Below are 8,954 nucleotides of genomic sequence, written 5' to 3' on the forward strand. Positions count from 1 at the left end.
CCCCCATAAATCAGCTATGCCGTTATCAAATGCCAATGCTGGCATATGAAAACAAAGTAGATGAATTAAACTTAGGCAAGCTTTAAAATGAGACATAAAAGGTCTTGATGAAACATTGGCTTTCTTACTATGTCTTTCTCAAAACAGTTAACTCCGGAGAGAGCAGAGGGACCAGTGATGTGGCTCCATTTCTGGCTTTTGCTTTTTACCTCAGGCCCCAGCTTCATGATGCATCTGCTTCATTCATTAAGGGTCCCAGCAACACCACCTGCCAGTCATCAGGTGTGACTTGGCAAATCCTTATGCTTGCCCTGCTCTGTGAAGGTCTCAAAAGAAAAGAGGCTGCCATCTTGGCACCCGCAAGTAGTCATGTGGTAGGTGAGTTTGATTAAATATCTTCACCTCTTTAGCAACAAGACCAAGGAGAGGCAGAATGATGAAGAAACAAACTTCCTCAGCGCAATGATGGAAGCCCGTGGAGGCTTCAGTTCATCACTACTTCACATGGAGACTGCTGCTATCACCATTGGTTCTGTTCTGAACCCAACAAGGACTGAATATGGAGAAAGAGTCACAAACAACAAATTGAGCCTACAGGTTAACCAAGATGCTTTCAAATTCTAATGACTTTTTAGACAAGGCTTGTTGAGGTTTTTGAAGGGCTCATTTTGCTTAGCATGCAAACCTCAGCCTTCTCCAACTGAAAGCCACAGTGAAAAATAATTAATGATCTTCTTTGATGCCAATTAATAAAATCTATCAGGAGGACGTGGCATCATTCTCAATACAACCACATTCTCCTTCCTCTGTTGAGATGAGCACCCCAGAATTCTGACTCAGCATGGTTCCTTAGACCATAGTGACTAACCGTGAGAATGTACAGATGTGAGGGAGAAAAGCATGCTTTATGTCAACTAGGGATCATCACAACAAAGCTGGATGGCAGCCTCAAAACTCAACTAGATGTAGACAGACAGAAAAACCCTCAAAATGGGTCAAAGTTCCACATATATGAGCTACAACTATAAAACTTTAAGGGTAAACATGGCTATAGGTTATGGATTAGATATGAAGTATTCCTTAAAAGATTTATGGGTCAAAGACTTAGTCCCCAGATGACAGAGCCAATTACTGAAAAGGTGCCAGGTATGGTAGAGTACACCTTCAACCCCACAACTCAGGAAGTAAAGGCAGGCATATCTTTGGGAGTTGAGGCCAGCCAGTCTGCATCATGAGTTCCAGGACAGCCAAGGTTTTATAGGGAGACCTCATTTCAAGACCATTCCCCAAAATGAAGGGAAAGAAAAGTGATTGCATCTTAAAGTTCTGATCTAACCAGTGGTTTAATCCCTTAGTGGATTCATTCATTTTATAATGACATATATTGGGAGGCACAGCCTGATGGAGGAAGGAGGTCTCTGGCTTAGTGGTATGCCTGGGGAAAGGTAGACCTACTGCCCAACCCCTTCCTGCCTTTCTCTGCTTCCCAGACGCCATGATGTGAGCAACTTTGTTCCACCACACTGTTCTATCGTGATGTCCTGCTCCATCACAGCCCAGAACCATTGGCTGAAGTCTTTTAACTGTGGATAATTTTTTCCTTTAAGTTCTGTCAAGTAATTTTTTACACTGCAACAAATAACTAACACAGGACAGTTCTCTATAACCTTGAATTTGGCTGTAGACTCTTGAGTACACCAAAAGTACAAAAAATAAGACTTTAAAGATTTTATTTAAAAAAATCTTTAAAATTATTTATCAAAAAGAATTTCAAGAAGTTTATTTTGAAAACAAGGGGCAACTGTAATGATGTGGATGTAAAACACCTTCCACAAGCCCATGTTTCTGAAGATTGGTCCCCAGCTGCTGATGCTGTTTAGTCCAGATGTAGAAGCATTGAGAGGCAGAGTCTATTGGGAGGAGGTACATTTCCATGGGACAGGCTTTGAGATTGATTGGCTGGCTCTACTTCCTGTCTCATCTCTGCTTTCTAACCTTTGGAAATTTGAGTGAGCAGCTTCCACAGCTCCTGCCACTGTAAAGAAACCTTCTACCACTCGCTCCCTGCCATGATGGGCTGTATCTATTGAAGCCATGAGCCAAACTAAATTCTTCCTTCTCTGAGTCTGAGTTGCTTTGTGCCAGATGTTTGATCTTAGTAACAAGAAAAAAATAACTGGTACATCAACCCACTGCATGGGAAAGGATATCTGTAAATTATATATCTGAAAGGTTAAGCAATCAAAATACATAAAGAACTCCTTCAACTTAACAATAGTAAAACAGTCTCTCTCTCTCTCTCTCTCTCTCTCTCTCTCTCTCTCTCTCTCTCTCTCTCTCTCTCTCTCTCTCTCTCTCTCTCTTGGTTTGTTTGTTTAATTCAGGGAACATTGACTTGAATAGAGTTTCTCCAAAGACATACAAATTGCTAATAAGCACATGAAAAAGATTTAAAACATTAGTAATCTTTAGAAAATGCAAATTGAAACAGAATGACAAATAATTATTTTAAATCTAAAGAAAACAACAAATGTTAATGAGGATGTGGAGAAACTGGAGCCATCTTTTATAGTTAATAGGCAAGGAATATACTGCAGCCTTGTGTAAAACAGTTTGTCATCAGCTCGAAAATTAAATAGAAAATTTTCATAAGACCTGGCAATTTTACTCCAAGGTATGTATCCCAAATAATCCAAAACACATGTTCAAACAAAACCTGTTCATAATAGCTCTATTCACAACAGGCAGAAAATAGAAAAACTGTAACATCTGTTGAGTGGGTGACAAAATGTGCTAAGTCCATGTGATAGCATGCTCTTCAGGCATGGAATGGAATTAAGAATATAGCTGAACCTCAAGATCATGTGTTAAATGACACACAAAAGATTGAAGACAGGGAGGTGGTTTCATTAGTAAAATGCTCACTGTGGAAAGAGGACCTGAGTTTGGATCCCCTCCACCCATATAGAAGCCAAGTTAAGTGGCACACATCTGTGACCCCAGCAATAGGAGTCATAAGACAGACAGGTAGATCCCTGGGGACTGATGGCCAGCAAGTCTAGCCACACTGGAGAGCTTCTGGCTCAATAGCAGATCCTGTCTCAAAAAGTAAGGTAGCGACTGTTGAAGGAAGAAACCTAATATCAACCTTTGACCTCCACTGTCACACACACACACACACACACACACACACACACACACACACAATTTCATTAAAGAATGAATAAATAAATGTGGAAAAAATTAAAGGCTACAGACTTTATGATTCAATTTATATGAAAGATCAGAATGAACAAATCCTTCAAGACAGAAAGCCAATCAATGCTTCCTTGGGTCAGGATGAAAGAGGAGGAACGTGACAGCTCAGTGGTCCTGGGCATTCTCTTAGGTAATGGTTGTATAACCTTTTAACTAAGTGCCCCTTTAAGATGGTTTGAATTCTGACTTCTATGTAAATTCTGTCTTTTAAAAATTTAATCCGACAGCTTCAATTGAAAACATACATACTTGATAAATAATCTGTGGATTAAGTGGGCACATGGTTATTGAAACGAAGAGTCAGACCTGGTTGGCCGAGTTGACCCAGAGTCCCCACATGCTTGCCATCCTCATGCCAATAGACACAATGCCAATAGTCACAGTGCATCCTCTTCTCATAGCGATCCCCAAAGCACAAGACAGAAGGCCAGTATACAAATGTATTTATAGCCTGAGTGTGACTACTAACACTATCCCACTGGGCAGAACAAGCCACATAGCTGTACTAAAGAGTGAAGCCTGGGAAGTCACCTGACCCCTGGTAGAAGGTGCTGCAGAGCTGGATGGGAGAGAAGAACATTGAAGGGAGAGGTGCCCCGCTGGGAGCCATGTGAAATCTTCCCCACCTCTTCTTCCACATAGATGGCCTCTCCTTCTTCCTTAATGCTTAAACTCCTAGGCAAGCATTCCCTCCATATGCTTTCCACCAGATCCATGCTTTTTTTGGTCTTCTTCTAAGGATTGGGACCTGATCCACCCAAGGTAAATATTAATTGCATTAGCAAAAACACAAATCAAAATGAAAGGCACAGTGCATGGCTTCCAGACAGTTATAAGGTTCTTAGCAGCACATAACATTTCAGTTGTCTCAGATCTCCCCATCACACTTAACAGAGTGTGAAGGGATTACATGGGCCAATCAAAGAGGTGGAGTACACCATTCCTACATACATTCTATTGGCTGGATCTCAATCATGTGACTGAAAACTTCAGTGCTCCAAAGGACACCGGGAAATGCAGTCTAGCTATGGATCCATGAAGAAAAGACTGATAAAGGGCCCGCTTGGCTTCTTCTGCTACCTTCTACATTTAGCTGCCACTGTTTGCACGTTAAAACATCTGAAGTTGGCGTTTTACTTTTTTAAGTACTAGAGCTTGAGGTATAGCTCAGTGCTCCAGTTGTTACCTAGCATGGTTGAGGCCCTGAGTTTAATTCCCAGCATGATCCAAAGAATAAAGGTGAATGTTGCTGGTGACTTAGAACATTCCTCACTCAAGGGTAGAGGGGTAGAAAGGAGGCTGGGAGTATATCTGAGGACACTGGAGACAGTGACAGCTGCAGAATTAAGAACAGTAGAATAATTAAAATCAGCTTAAAGGCACAGAAAGCTACTTATGGATTCAGAAAAATTAGCACCTGAGACATGAATGACCCTATGACTCTAACTCCTCGACTCCAACAGAAAAAAATGGAGTGAGAACTTGGAGACAGGTGACATCAGATGACAAAAGCCTTGGCCTTGCTCAAGTGCAGCCTGAAGATGTGAGACATTCATGTATATATTTCAATGTCCCATTAATGCCCTCTTTCCTGAACATTCACAGTGACCCAGAATAAATTTAAGTTTGAACACGCAATGGAATCAAAGTGGTTCTGACACAAAGACCTCCTTTCCTTTCTCTCCCCATCCTCCGAAAACCTTCCCCTCATTATTCCTGCCCTGGACCTCAGCACAGGAAAAGTCAAGGCAGAGTCACTGTCATCACCTCCAAAGCCAACGGAAGGCAAAATGGCTTTCCAGCGTCATACTTCAAACCACTTATCTTAACATCCCCGAGCTGGTGAGCGCTTTACTTTGCTATGATGACCTGTTCTTTTCCCTTGAAATTTCTAGGGGGTTGCCATTTCCACCACTCTCAACTGGAGGCTTTATTATCCTAAGGTGTGAAAAGTTTCTCCAGTTGAAGTCTGCCCAGGAGAGAAATCAGAGTGATTTAAGCGGTGCCCATGTGTGTTGAAAATGGAAGACTATCCCCCGCTGACACACCCAAGAGGAAAAATGTAAGCTTGATGCATTTATTAAGGGAGGCTGAATATGCCTCACCAACACCCCACACACATATACACACATCACTCACACACACACACATTCTCTCTCTCTCTCTCTCTCTCTCTCTCTCTCTCTCTCTCTCCCTCTCTCTCTCTCCCTCTCTCTCTCTCTCTCTCTCTCTCTCTCTCTGATGCTGTTTTACTGAAAATCCAGCACAAGTCTTCAGCAAATCACAGCTCTTTGGAGGAAAAATGTCAATCCCTATCAAACCCTGAAAAATCACTGGAGCTGATGGAAATCTAAATGTCTCTGCTGCTTTCCCATCTCCCCCTCTATCCCTTCCAACCCACCCCTCCTCCTCCAACTGCCCTAGAGCGTCTCATTGGTGCTGCAAATCAAAGCCTGGGGACATCCTATCAGACAATGGGAAGGTCTGAAGAAAGGTTAAAGCAGGAGAAAAAAAAACCGAATTTATAGACTTAGCATTAAACTCTTAAAGGACCTTAGGAACAGCAATGAATCTGATGTTGGGAAAGGCAGGGGCTGTCAGAGGCCACAGCAAGAAGGCCTGACAAGGGCTATAAATCTAAGCCAAGAGGAGGGGGTGGGGTGGGGGAGAGTGGGCATCCTTTCAGTCCGAGGCAGTGTGATGAAAGGTTCCAACCTAGACTTAAAAGAGAAGCAAGACCGTGGAGGCATGGTAGGGAAGAGGCGGACTGGGGGCTGCAAATACACAATGAAAGAGTAGCAGATTGTGGGGGTGGGAGAAAGGAGAGAGCTGGGCCAGCAGAGGCCAGCAACAAAGACACAGAAATTCATTTTTGGCTGGGGGGGAGAGGGGTGGGGACTTTGAATCTGCCTTGCAAAGGCAACGGCAAAGATCAGCTTGCTGACTGCTGGACGCGAAATGCAAGCTAACATTAACAGCAACAGCAAGAGTCAGGTGGCCCTTGGCAATGAAAAGGAGCAGACAAGAGCCCTGAGAAAGGCAGTAACACCCAGTGGTTAGACTATAAGTAAGCTTCCAGGAACATCCCAGATGGGTTTTCTTAGTCATTTTCCCCAGTCTATATATTTGGGATTTGGGTTCTTTTGGGTTTTCCCCCAACCAGGGCACATGTGAAACACATTAAAGCAATGTCAAATTCATGAAACAAAGTCAACTAGAAACAATAGAACACGAGTTTCCATTCAAATACCAAACTCAAGTGACCTTCCACGGGAGGGGTGTGTGTGGGGGAGCCCAACAGGAAACACAAGCTTGCCAAGGCTGTCACTAACTTACCCTGTGTCCTGGTTTACATACAGTTTTCTCTGCCTCAGTTTCTCTCAGTAGAAAAGAGGTTGGTAGGATAGGAGTAATTGGATTGCTATCATCACAATATATTTCAAAACCCAGCTATGATACCGGCATATGAATCTGTAGAGATAGAGTGTCAACAATGGTGTATTGATATACTGCAGATCTCTACACCCACTCGTGAAGTGCAGCCTGTTCTGCTTGCGGCAGAGTATATACCAAGTCACCTTCTCCCTATGTCTCATGTTCCTTCCCAACCTACTCGCTTTCTAAATGATGCTTTTCTTCCTTTTCCTAGTTGCTTTTCTCTTCTTACCGAGTCTCTAACCACTTCCATTTCCTAACCTCCATCTTCTCCCTCTTTTCCATCATTCTCTGCCATCTCTCACTTCCTCATTTGCCTTGGAAGCTCAGGAATTCATCCATGTGCAGTGTCGTCTCATAGGTGAATACATATGGCCATTAATATTCATTAGCCCCTTCATCTCCCTCTTCTTTTCCTTCTAGTAAAAAAATAAGAGGGTGGGAAATGCTACCTTTCCATGTGTCAGACTCATTAACAGATTGTACTTGAACGTATCAAACTCTCAGTCTATGGAGAACTGGCAGGTCTGAACTAGCAGAGGGTTGATAACTTTTAACTTGAGACCAATGGAGGAGACGGAAATGAGTGAAGCAGAGAGATGATCCTGCAGGAGAAATTTGGGCTTCAAGGTTAAAAGCATCATTATAACTTCAGGAGGGATCACCTGAGTGAATTCCCCAAAAGGAAGATCACGAAGATTTCCTGGACTCACCAGCCAATCTAAGGGCTTTCCCAGAAAAGCTAAGAACCTTAGACCCTGTGACTCAGTAAATGCCTGAAAGGGTTTGCTTTAGTCTATAAAAGTAGATGAAGATCAAGAATAACTGACCACTCTGACTCAAACCCAGCTTGTACATCTCAACACTGGGCAGGGAGTCAAAAGTGCATAATAAGCAAAAAATAAATTACAAGATACAAAAGTAAACACTATCTCAGATATAAAGTCGGACACTGGCACTCTGTGTCTGTCTGTCTGTCTGTCTGTCTGTCTCTGTCTCTGTGTGTGTATGTATGTTTGTGTCCACGTGTGTGTCTATGTGTATATCTGTGTGTGTCTGCATGTGTCTATGTGTATATCTGTGTGTTTCTGTGTGTGTGTCTGTGTTGAGGCAGGGTGGGGGGTGGGGGTAAGTCCCTGGATCCATAGATAAATGAACTTAACCTTATTTCTAACTGATTTGGTGAAAAGTTCGTGGGCTAGAAGTTTATTTGCAGAACTGGGGTCTTTCAGCAGCTCAATAACAAGCTTCCTGTTTGACTTTGAGCAAGTTATTTAACTCTGTGATATCTAAAGTTACTCATCTGCACCACAAGTAACACAATATGATAGCCGTGTTATTTTTGGCACTCGGGCTGCTCCCAACCAAGACTACGTAACTGAATCTTACAGAGGTATTTTGCAGCATTCGTGAATATCTGCAAATGCAGTGAGGCCTTGGGTCAGAGGTTAACCTGGGGCCTCGTCGTCATCAAGTCCCCATTAACCACCCAGGTATCGTTGCCCTTCCATCTGCTGTGCATGACCTGTGTTGAAGGAAACCGGTCTAGCATCCATTAGCATCCTGAGCACAGCTGTTAAAGGAATCTTGTTAGCTTCGACCTGTCTCATCTTCCCCCCCGACAGCCTATAACCTGGTGTCTGTCTATCACCCCTAAGGTTTTGTTTCTCAAACTCAATATTTCCCTTACATACACATTTCTCTACCAAGGAGTGTTACTTCCCCTGCCTTGTTTAATGTCATGATGGTTTATGTGTAGACTTCGGAGGTGTCTCCACACGGTAGATCACCAGCAACCTTCCTGATAACTTCTTGACAGAGTCTTATTTCTTTTCTTTCCCAATGGCATCCTTCTAACTCTTCTCCAATAGTGACTCATCTAATCACAGTACTTTCCTGTCACTAAACGTACACTTTTCAGCTTCTATTCCTTATCCCCTTTAGATCTTTATTGCAGAGTCTGGCCAAGATCCTTGAGCCAGTTACCCATTATCACAACAATAATGCATAACACATTAACCCCAAAGTTAGTGATTTAAAACTGCAACCATTTATTTTTATTGCTCCCGAGCATGTAAGTATTCTGATTTCAAATGGCCTCAGTAGAAACAATCGAGATGACTTGGTTCTGTCCCTGGGACTGCTTATCTTCCAGTGGGCCGTCCTAGGCCAACTCTCATGCTAACGTCAGGGTTGTAAGCATAAACAGCGCACAGGCTTGAAACCCTGACACTGTTACTACTATCATACACTTCTAGCCC

The sequence above is a fragment of the Mus musculus genome, chromosome 1, assembly GCF_000001635.26.
Source record: "Mus musculus strain C57BL/6J chromosome 1, GRCm38.p6 C57BL/6J".
Taxonomy (NCBI): domain Eukaryota; kingdom Metazoa; phylum Chordata; class Mammalia; order Rodentia; family Muridae; genus Mus; species Mus musculus.